The sequence below is a fragment of the Eptatretus burgeri genome, unplaced genomic scaffold (genome assembly GCF_056783735.1).
Source record: "Eptatretus burgeri isolate ZD-2024b unplaced genomic scaffold, Ebu_testis_v1 Ebu_testis_scaffold_53, whole genome shotgun sequence".
In the NCBI taxonomy this organism is placed as follows: domain Eukaryota; kingdom Metazoa; phylum Chordata; class Myxini; order Myxiniformes; family Myxinidae; genus Eptatretus; species Eptatretus burgeri.
The window spans coordinates 72,557-82,732 of NW_028222003.1; the positions used below are offsets into that span (position 1 = coordinate 72,557).

At 43.4% G+C, this 10,176-nt stretch overlaps 1 protein-coding gene across 18 annotated transcripts in view; it reads left to right on the top strand.

The window, feature by feature from the left end:
• The window catches only part of LOC147007669 (uncharacterized), a 39,889-nt gene extending 36,005 nt beyond the window's left edge, over positions 1 to 3,884 (top strand). For all 18 annotated transcript variants that reach the window (XR_015054004.1, XR_015053994.1, XR_015053998.1 and 15 more), the window contains 2 exons: positions 803 to 887; positions 2,510 to 3,884. The gene's annotated coding sequence lies outside the window, so the exon portion shown is untranslated. The remainder of the gene's footprint in view (positions 1 to 802; positions 888 to 2,509) is intronic.
• The last annotated feature ends 6,292 nt before the right edge of the window (positions 3,885 to 10,176 follow it).

Sequence of the window (10,176 nt, forward strand, 5' to 3'; positions counted from 1 at the left end):
AATGATCATCCAGCACATGCATCTCATGCACGCTCAGGTTTTGGAAGTGACAACACATTCTGAGCAAATTTGAAAGTATTTCCAAGACACCAGCAAATGGATCATGCAAAAACACACTGATCACATTCTTTGGCAATTCATTCCATTCAGAAAATGAGAAGCATCAAATCAATGAACACATTCAAAGCAGGGTATTCCATGAGCTATTTTACATGGCTCTTTTACATGAGGAGAGGAAAGGTTTCCAAAGTAAGATCAGAAGATGTTATCAAGCCACAAAATGAAGAAGGGATGTGCCAATAAGTTGACCTCCCTGGATAATGACTCCTGCTCAGGACCGATGCATTCGCTGACCCATCGATACAATTGGTGACAAACTACCCAGTGTACATGACACACTGTAAACACACTCCCTGTATCTCAATGCAGTGATTGCTGCCGGATGTGGACTCACCCGGTTTTGAAATTGTTACCTCCTCGTTCCTTCCTGAGGGGAAAGCATTCGACACAACGTGGCATGACATGATTACGTCACAATGAAATGGACATGTAATTATTCAGCACATTTCTCTATCATAGGTTTGACCCTCATCTGTGTCCCATTACATCACATAAATAAATCGTATCAACAACAATCATGTATTCGCTTTTTGTTTCATGACGAAGAGGATATTATTGGTTTGTCAAGCATGATTTCACTTCACCGAGTTGTGCAACCACAAGCCTCTGTAGATCTCACTGTAATTCCATATTTTCTCTTTCTTCCCCTCTGTCTAATCTCCTTCGACACACGTTCGATCAGGAAGATGAGGGTGAATGAGGGGTGTGCCTAAGGTGAACTGGACAGTAAAGATGGGTTTGAGGAGAGAGACGTTCTGTCATGTGAGGTGAGTTTTCCACTTGGTTCATCATCTCGCAGATGAGAGGAATCTTTGAATGATGAAACTTCATTGTCCATCTGCCTTCTGTCATTGTGTGATTCCAGATTGTTTACATCACACATTTGGTTGTTTATGCGTTGGGAATCAGAATTCTTATTTTTGGGATGATTAGTGGATATTTTTATTTTATCCTTCCTTTATTCTTCGAGTTTCACCTTTTCAATGTTCTCTTCCTTTCCTGAAAATTTTTACTTCATGTCCTCACTCTTTTTCTTTTACGGCCACAATTATTCCCATAATTATTCTGGGGTTTGCCTGAGCTAATCTTTGGCTCAAGTCCATCAAAAATGTGCTCCCAGATGTCTCGAACCAACCAATGAAAAAAAAAAAAACGATCTCTTGTTTGCTGGCATCACTCCATCCAAAAGTAGGGAGCAGAATTACCAACAGAAAGGAAAGTATAAAGCAGAGTACATAGACAAGACATCCACAACATAATTAGTTGTCATTGTGGTGCAGGTGAGGGGTCCAAAAAGAGTTTCCTCACCACCACACAAGCACTCAATTTGGACCCTGCTCCCACTCGGATTCAAATGTGGCACGAAAGCCTGACAGGTGATTACGACACCTCCAGATTGATGCTGCAGCCCAAATAATGCATGCCAGCAGGGTCAAACGAGCCCTGGCAAGAATGTCGATGTCTTATCTGCCTGCACGCTGTAGTGGGATGCTGCAAGGTATCCCAAATAAATGGGGATACAGCAATGACCTAACACTTGTTACTGCCCAGATGATGACACATCAGTTGTGCTGCTGGTTGCCCAAACAAAAGTGTACCTTGAGTGACCTGGGAGGTTTCATTGAAAGTGCCAATGCATGTGTTCAAGCATGGCAGCATGTGGTGTGAGGATGTGTCAAGAAGTAGAACCATCACCATTAACAATTAAACATTTCAATGCTGTACCCAGACACACTCATGCAAAATAATCTTACAAACATGGGTCTCAATCTCTCTTCCTCACAGATGTCTGATAGACTGATATTAGTGACAAACTAGCAAATGCTCACGTTTCACTCAACAACACATTCAGAATCATCGCAGCCTGTCCCCAACTCACTGATATTGACCATCTTCACACAGAAACAAAAATGCTTCCTCTCCAACACCACCTTGATGTCACAGGGACACATTTCATTCATGCCACCCAGACACCAGAACACCCACGTCACCACTTGTTTAATTCCCCACCTCCTCCCAAACACAAAAAGACACCTGCAACTGATGCAAGTAACACAAACTCGAGTTTTAACTCGTGTTTTTTTCAAACAAAACTCCAAATTTCCAGTTTTTCCTTCATGAGAGTTTCCTTCTGTATCCATCGTGTCCACCCCGTGCATCCCCGTTCCTGCCCCCCATTCCTCCCTGCACCCATTGTTTGTTCAAGCAACCTCTATCTTGTCCTTCAATTCCACTGTTGGTGTTTCCCCCTCTCTATGCTGTTCCTTTTGTCCTGTTATGTCCTGATCTGTTCAGTGTATTAGTTCTTCCACGAGCCTTGACTGTATATTTACTTTTGAAAACTCAGTCTAACTCATAACCCCTTTGATCCCATTGTCACCCTGAACAGACAACTCTTCAACATCAATTTCCTTTCAGATCTCTGGCAGGGTCCAGTCATTGTGAGATGCTTCCTTGGAGGATGCAGGTTTCCAGTTTGGAAGCCAGGAGCTGATTGATGATCATGATGATGATGATACCATATTTGTTACATCCTCTGTTTTGCCAGTACTGCGTTGTTGCATGTGAAATAAATATTGAAAATAAATTTGATTGCTAAATATATTTTTGTTTTCTTGTGTTTAATTGCAATTGTTCAAGAACATGAAATTTCAAGTCAAATAGCCTGGTCGAGTAGGGTACGAACACATGATGGATGGTTCACATACATTGAACTGGAATGAATGAAGTGTTGAGGTTGGGATGGTGAGAGGCACCATCTGTTGGTGGAGGAAGAGGGACGGAGGGAGGATAACTCAGCCTGGTTTTTCAGTCTCTTCGGAGTAATCGAGTGCCCTCTGTATTAATTTCTCTTGACTCGGTTTTCTCGATCTGCTTGGCAGTCCTTGCAGTGCTGTCCTTTGAGATTAAACTAAAACAGCAAACAGATATTTCTTAGTTCGTAAAAAGTTTGGAAATTGGAGTTACAGCACCGTGTTAATCCTCATTTCAGGATTTTGCTGTAATTCATTTTTATGCCTCCGCTGACGAAGTTGCCAGAGGAATTGTTTTCGTCCGTCCATGTATCCATCCGTGTGTTTGTCCATCTGTGATAGGTTTTCATTTCCGTGATAACTTAAGAATGCTTGAAGGGATCTAAGATAAACTTGGCACAAGAATGTATAATGATGCAAAGATAAACCGATTCGATTATGGGGGCAAGGGTTCAAAGGTGAGATGTCCTGAAAGGTAAAAAAAAATGTTATAATGCTATTGAAAAAAAAATGATAGGATTCTGACCAAACTTGGTATATGTGTATATTATGATGCAAAGCTGAATTGATTAGATTTCAGCATCAAGAGGTTAAAGGTTAAAAGTCATGTCAGATAAGAATCTGATACTTGAGAACAGCTGAAGGATTGAAATCAAACTTGGGAGAAGTCTGTATAATATGTGGTAATGTGGATCGAGGCATATTGGATGAAATTTCAAACCAAGCTCGGTCTGTAAGAACAAATGGCAATGGTTCAAATTGCTAATTTGTCACTAATATCAGTCTATCAGACATTCTGTCAGTCTGTGTCACTCACATCAGTTCCACCTGTTGCTCGGTTAGACACACCTGTGCATTAAAACTGCGGCTGAGTCCATCGGGGATTTTATCGATCATGTGTGTACTATTTGTGGTGTTGAAAACTGGCATTTATCAGAAATGCTCAGGACAAAGTGTTGGAATTGGGATTGAAAGTATGAACGTTAAATTGTAAAATTAATTAATGCAACCTCTTTCAGCAAAATCACAATGATATTTTACACAAACAAGAAAAATAATTTTTCAATGTGTGACTTTCAAAATGACGTGATCCACCCAGAATGCTCGGTGCACATGCACAGAAACACCTCGAAACGGCGGTGTTCGGGTCACCATAAAGAATATCTTGTGTGAGAGATAAGGATTTTAATGGCTCGTCAATGGCTCAGCAAGCTCCTGATAGAAGCCGAAAACATTTATAAAAGTACCTGGGAGAAAGGGCTGTGCCTCTGCACAACCAAAGACTTGGAGAACATTCTCATCTTGCCGAATGAGCACCTGTTCATACTGAAAACTCCCGACCATGTGGACCGTTGCAAAGATTGAGTGGACGGACATGTGCTACACAAACCCTGACAGATCACGACCAGTGAATGGACATTGAACCTTGTGGAAGTGCCTCCTGTGAACATGGCAGGCTTGGTGATATATTGTGTGATCCACGGCAGGCTTAGAGAGAATGCATTTTCATGCAATAACTTTGGGAACCAACCCATCCCTGGTGTGAGACAAGGCTTCATGGTCATCATTCCAGCGAGGAGGTACACTATTTGACATTTTCCGATTCTCGACATTTTTAGTCGTTCCTTCATTGATGGGTTTGATCAAAAGACAGCATGTCACACTTCACAAACATTCTGCTTCCATCTGCTTGGATCTTCCATTCTGCTAATCTTCCATCTGCTTGGAAGTCAGCTAAAATCACCTTCATCAAACTTCCTCACTGCTTATATGTGGCACGAGCAAAAATCACTTGCACTTCGCTGCAAAGCTCGGTTTTGGATGTTTTGGTTTGAACTTCTGTTTAAAATGCATGAAAGGAAACATTTTGAAAATTGAGAATTATTCTCATTCAGATTTCAACATCACTCTAATGCATATTATCAGCTTGTTTCAACTTTATTTTTTAGAAGAAGATGATTGTGCCACCTATCACCAGGTGCCAGAAGTCCCTCCCCCAGTTATGCTCCCCAGGCAGAAAGCATACGAGTTACCCTTTGGCAACATTTGTTTGTGTTTGGTTCAGTAGTTTTCAAAAGTTTTTGAAGCCTATATAAACAATTGTATAAATATGTGGACAAATTCCATTTTCTGGTGTGGAATCCATCCATCCATTGGGAGCATACTCTGTGCAGAGCATTGGTGCTGCCTGCTGCCAAAGCAGTCTCCTTGTCGATTGGGCACAATCCTGGAGCAGGTCACCACTCCAACACAGGATAACAGCAAGCTGGCCAACCTCAGAAGGATGACAGGCAGAGTCAACCCCACCTGGTATTAAATCAATTGCCAGGAGGAATTGGAACTCAGGATCTTAGTGTCCAAAGCCCACCTCCCTAACCATAAAGCCAACACCAGCCATAGTATGGAACAGTGTTTCTCAACCTTTTTTTTCCCACGCCCCACTTTGATTTTCAAAATAATTGTAAGCCCCACCATGATTGGAGACACTACAGCATATACTACATATGTATTCAAAAGGCTTTATTAAAACTTTAGTGCAAATTTTATTCAATTGCGACTCACTTCAATGGGAGCCCTGCCCTTGACGCTGGCTGCAGATTTGTTTGATTCGAGGAACCAATTTTGTCAGTTTCAGCCTTAAATTACCACATCTTGTGATTTCCAGTCGATTTCTCTTCGCTTGCAGCAAATCGGTAACAACAATAAATCCACATTCGACAAAATAAGATGATGGAAAATTTATCAATACTTCCCTTGCCAAAGTCGTCGAGTTTGGGTATTTCTTTTCACTCTCCTCAGACAGCCACATCAGGTTCCTTTGATCTTGAAAAGAGTTTTCACAGACTCATCTTGTTGCAACTCGCATAACTCCTCTTGGTGTTGCTCTGGTACTTCAGATAAATCCACCAGAAATTGCTGAGTGAACCAAGAAGGAAACTCATAGCAAAGCTCTGAAAGCGATCATATATTGATTCATTAATTCTGAATTCTCATGCCCCACAAAAATATTGACACGCCCCACCTTGAGAAACACTGGTATAGAATATCGATGATATAACTTGCCATGTCAACTCTTGAGGGGAATACATTCTGAACTGGTTTCTGATGAAGCATAGCTTGGAGCGAACGATAGCTCTAATTTAATTCGCGAGTGTCAACCGTTAAACAAGAAATGCCACGTGAAGACAAAGAGATGGGGTCTTGTAACTACTTCCTTTCACACCACGGTGGCTGCAAGGGCAAAACAAACGAACCACGAACCACGAACCCGAACAAATCACAATCCTGAACAGAGAAAAGAACAATTAACCTCGTAATGAATGGCGAACGTTACATCATGAGAACCTTTACGAACATCAAAATGGAGAGATCGCTCACTGACCAGAATATGATCAGAGATAATTTATTACTCACTTGATGATGATTCTGTGGAGGGTGAAAAAACAAGAAAGGACAATGAAGATAGAGCACCAAAGATCGTTGTGAAAGGTGGATGGAGGTGGTCAAGTCAGGTCAGGTATATCATCGAAATATTATTTCTGTTTTGAGGATCGGATATTGTCAGCACTACGAATGTGTCGAACTCTGTTGTGAAATCTGATAATTTAAAGAAAACGAGTCTTATAACGAAGCCGATATACCTTCTTACTTGAAGCAGGCAAGGCTTTGCTCCCTCCATCTCAGATACACAAGAAAAAGTGAAATTTCCCCACCATGAAACTTATCTTTTTCTCCTGTTTGGTGAATTATATTGAGCTTGTGGGTGCTGAAACCATGAACCAGCCACCCTCAGTCCATGACTTCTTGCAAAGTGAAGGAACTTAGTGCTATTCTGGTTCATATTTCCTGACCCATGGGGACCAACACACACCTCATAACGATCCCTATCAGTTCCAGTCGATGCATTGAAATCCTCCAAAACTTGAAGTGTATCTCTCCTGGGGCAATGATCAACCACAGACTCGAGCGTGGCGTAGAATGTGTCCTTCACGGTGAGATCACTCGCCTCAATCGGAGCATAAACAGAGACCAGGGAAATGACACCAAAGGAGTGACAAATCCTTAGTCTCTTCGTACGCTCGTTGACCGGTGTCACCTCAATTATCATTGGAGTCAGCTTATTGGACACAGCTACAGCAACTCCTTGGGCATGGTAACCATCAGAGCGACCACACCAACAGTCGATGGAACCACCCGCCATGATCTCGCTGCAATCCGGTCTCCGAACCTCAGAAAGTGCTGCAATACCGATGTCCAAATACTTGAGCTCAGCTGATAACATAGACAGGTGATCATCCTCTCTTTGGGATAGGACATTCCAGGCACCGACACGAAGGAACCGCCTCAGGTTAACCCAAGGAGACCGCCGTCTGGTGGACGACACCTCAGCCCCACTCTGACACACTTTCGCGCAATCTGACCCAGGAATGTTGCCCCGTGGTTTCCCTCCTCTCATCAAAGATTAGGGGTTCCGAAGGCTTCACCCCAATCCCGTCATCTGGTGAGCTGCCCTGCGAAGGTAAGCTGCACAGGAGGTACTCCCACGGAGTGGGTTTTCAGATATTTTCATGCTTCTGGAATGTTTTGCAGAATAAAGGGTTTTACGGTGGTCGGAGTGCAAATCCTGCCGCCAACCTCTCAATAAGAAGTAACCCAAATGCTGGAGGACATCCGCAGACACAGTCGGGCACGAGATGGAACTATGATTCAGTGAGCATCCATGATGGAACTACTTTATTATATGTCGGGGCTACATGCACCTTGAGGTTTCCTTCCCTTTGGTGTACGTAAGTTGTTCGTCGTGCCGAACCAGCCGCTTGTCTAATTACTGCAATTCAAGGTTTGCACTTCACACATATGGGTGATTGTATCGATTAGAAACCACTCAAATAACATAATATCACAGAATTATCTCATGCCTTGGATCTTTTTCAGTGACTGTCTGTGACTTCTGAGTGACGTTGCAGTGACCACATCAACAGTGTAACGTTTTTGAAACTTGGACGCCAAATATACAGCACAATGTCAAATGAGGACGTTTTGTTTTTTTTGTTTTTTTTTGTATACCTTGTCGAGGCTCGTCTGAGAGCGAACACACATCGCACATCAAGGGGGAATGAGAAAAGAGGGGAGGGACTGGGAAGGACAAAACAGTGGGGAACAGAGAGATAAGGAGATCTGTGGAAGGGAGAGGGATGGGATGGGGAACATCGGGAATATAAGATGGACATGACAGGGACTTTCAGGAAGGAAAGCAGGGGATTTGAGGGAGGTGGGCTTGGGTGGATTATCGGGGGTGGAAAAGATCGTGGATTTGGATGGGGCATGATAAGAGGTGGTGGTGAACAGCTGTTTTGAAGGCCTGGAGGAAAGAATGGGATTGAATCGAGTGAGGGAGTTCATTCCAAAGGAGGGGAAAAAGATGAATAAAAGAGTGAAGGTGAGCAGTGATTCATGATTTTGGTAGCTTTACCAGAACGGGGTTGTTGGCGGACCTTCAGCGCCCTGCGGAAATATGGTGGGGACAAATCGCAGAGAGAGCAGGGGGGCGAGGTTGGAGAGGAGACGGTAGAAGACAGAAAGACCACCGACCAGCCTGCAGTAATTGAGTGAGAGGCCCAAAGACTCAGCCTCATTGCCTGAGATGCCAATGATCCGAAAAGCCTTGGTTTCCACAACGTGAAGCCGAGAAAAGTGAGAGGCAGGAGCACCAGCCCAGAGAGGAGAGCAGTACTCCATCAGGCTGCGGACAAAAGCTTTGTCAGTGGTCAGGATCTCAGGTGGGCCGAGGAAGGACTTTGCATGACGGAGGATTCCCAGTCGGCGACTGGCTTTGGAGGCGAGGTTTGAAATGTGGCTTTCCCAGGAAAGGTCATAGCAGATAGTGAGAACGAGAAGCTTGAAAGAAAGGACTTCTTCCAGAGGATTGTTCAGAAAGTGGATGGGGGGGGGGGGTGGGGTTTCCAAACAGTCCTTTTGGAGAGACATAGTGAGTTGAGTTCTTCTTTCACGTTCACCATTACATGCCATGTGCAACAACGATTCCCAAGTTGAGTTGTTCCAACCCAATGTCCCTGTTCTGCCGGCTCAACTCATGCATGTTCACCTCGTCCACCAGGGCTGTTGAACGAGTTAGTCTTGTCGCGGTGTTCTCTCTCGCATGCTGGCCCGTCCAGAATGACTGAAGAGCTCAAAGGAATTCTTTCCTGATACACGATCTCAATGAGTTTTCATCAACCTGATTATAATTGGCTCCACGCCTTAACGACCGCTCTGGAAATTAACACCTCATTCACTCATCTTATATATTATTTTCGAGTTTGTGGTTTCGTGTCGCGCTATCTACGACTTTGTTCTGTGTTGGAGTAACGTGATATTCGGCTTACATGATCTCAAAGACCATATGAGGTGCATGGTACAAAAAAAGTGAATGAAATGGTTCTGAAACAGTGAAATCGTATTTCACTTACTGCATTAAAGTAAAATTACTCCTCATACTCTGCATCAGTTCCTTTCTCAAACACACCCACCCCAACATGTCGCGCAGAGCGCGGGTTGTGCTCGTCAGAGTTAAATCAAGCACGAGGACGATCAAAACACACGGCTCATCACATATCACCCGTGTCTCCACACCTCCCTCTCGCGGGTTTATATTCAATCACAGATTGATCTCTTGCCTTTCAGCAACTGTGATTCTCGTCCATCCAGGAAGTTTTGTCTGAGAACATTCCAGAATCTTCACGAATCTCACCAGGCAGTTTACAAGAAAATACTGCCACCCACAGTCAAAATTAGCTCCTTACATCAAGCAGATTATATTACAATTTTCCGATGTGTGCGACAGCAAATTTATAACATGTAACTGTCAATTCTACTCGTTCATGTATCGGCATTTACCGATGCTTACTCACAAATACCACATCATCGAGCTTTGAACTGACAGGATACATATGTCAAACCAATTCATCGTCAGCCCTCATTAACATACAGTGTGTATGAGCTGTACTTCCACAACATCTCCCCCAACAAATCGACTGAAAGACTTCAAAAACCCACAACCTAATTCGTCACAAGCAGAACAATTCCTGGACAACATGTTGAATAAATGGCCATTTCTCAAGTATCCAACTGGAATCAAAATAAAGAACAATTACTGCACCGTCATCCCAGGAAGGAAGTCAGACATAACAACACACACACACACACACACACACACTCCACACACACACACAAACACACACACACACACACACACACACACACACACACACACACACACACACACCGAAACAGAATCCAACTT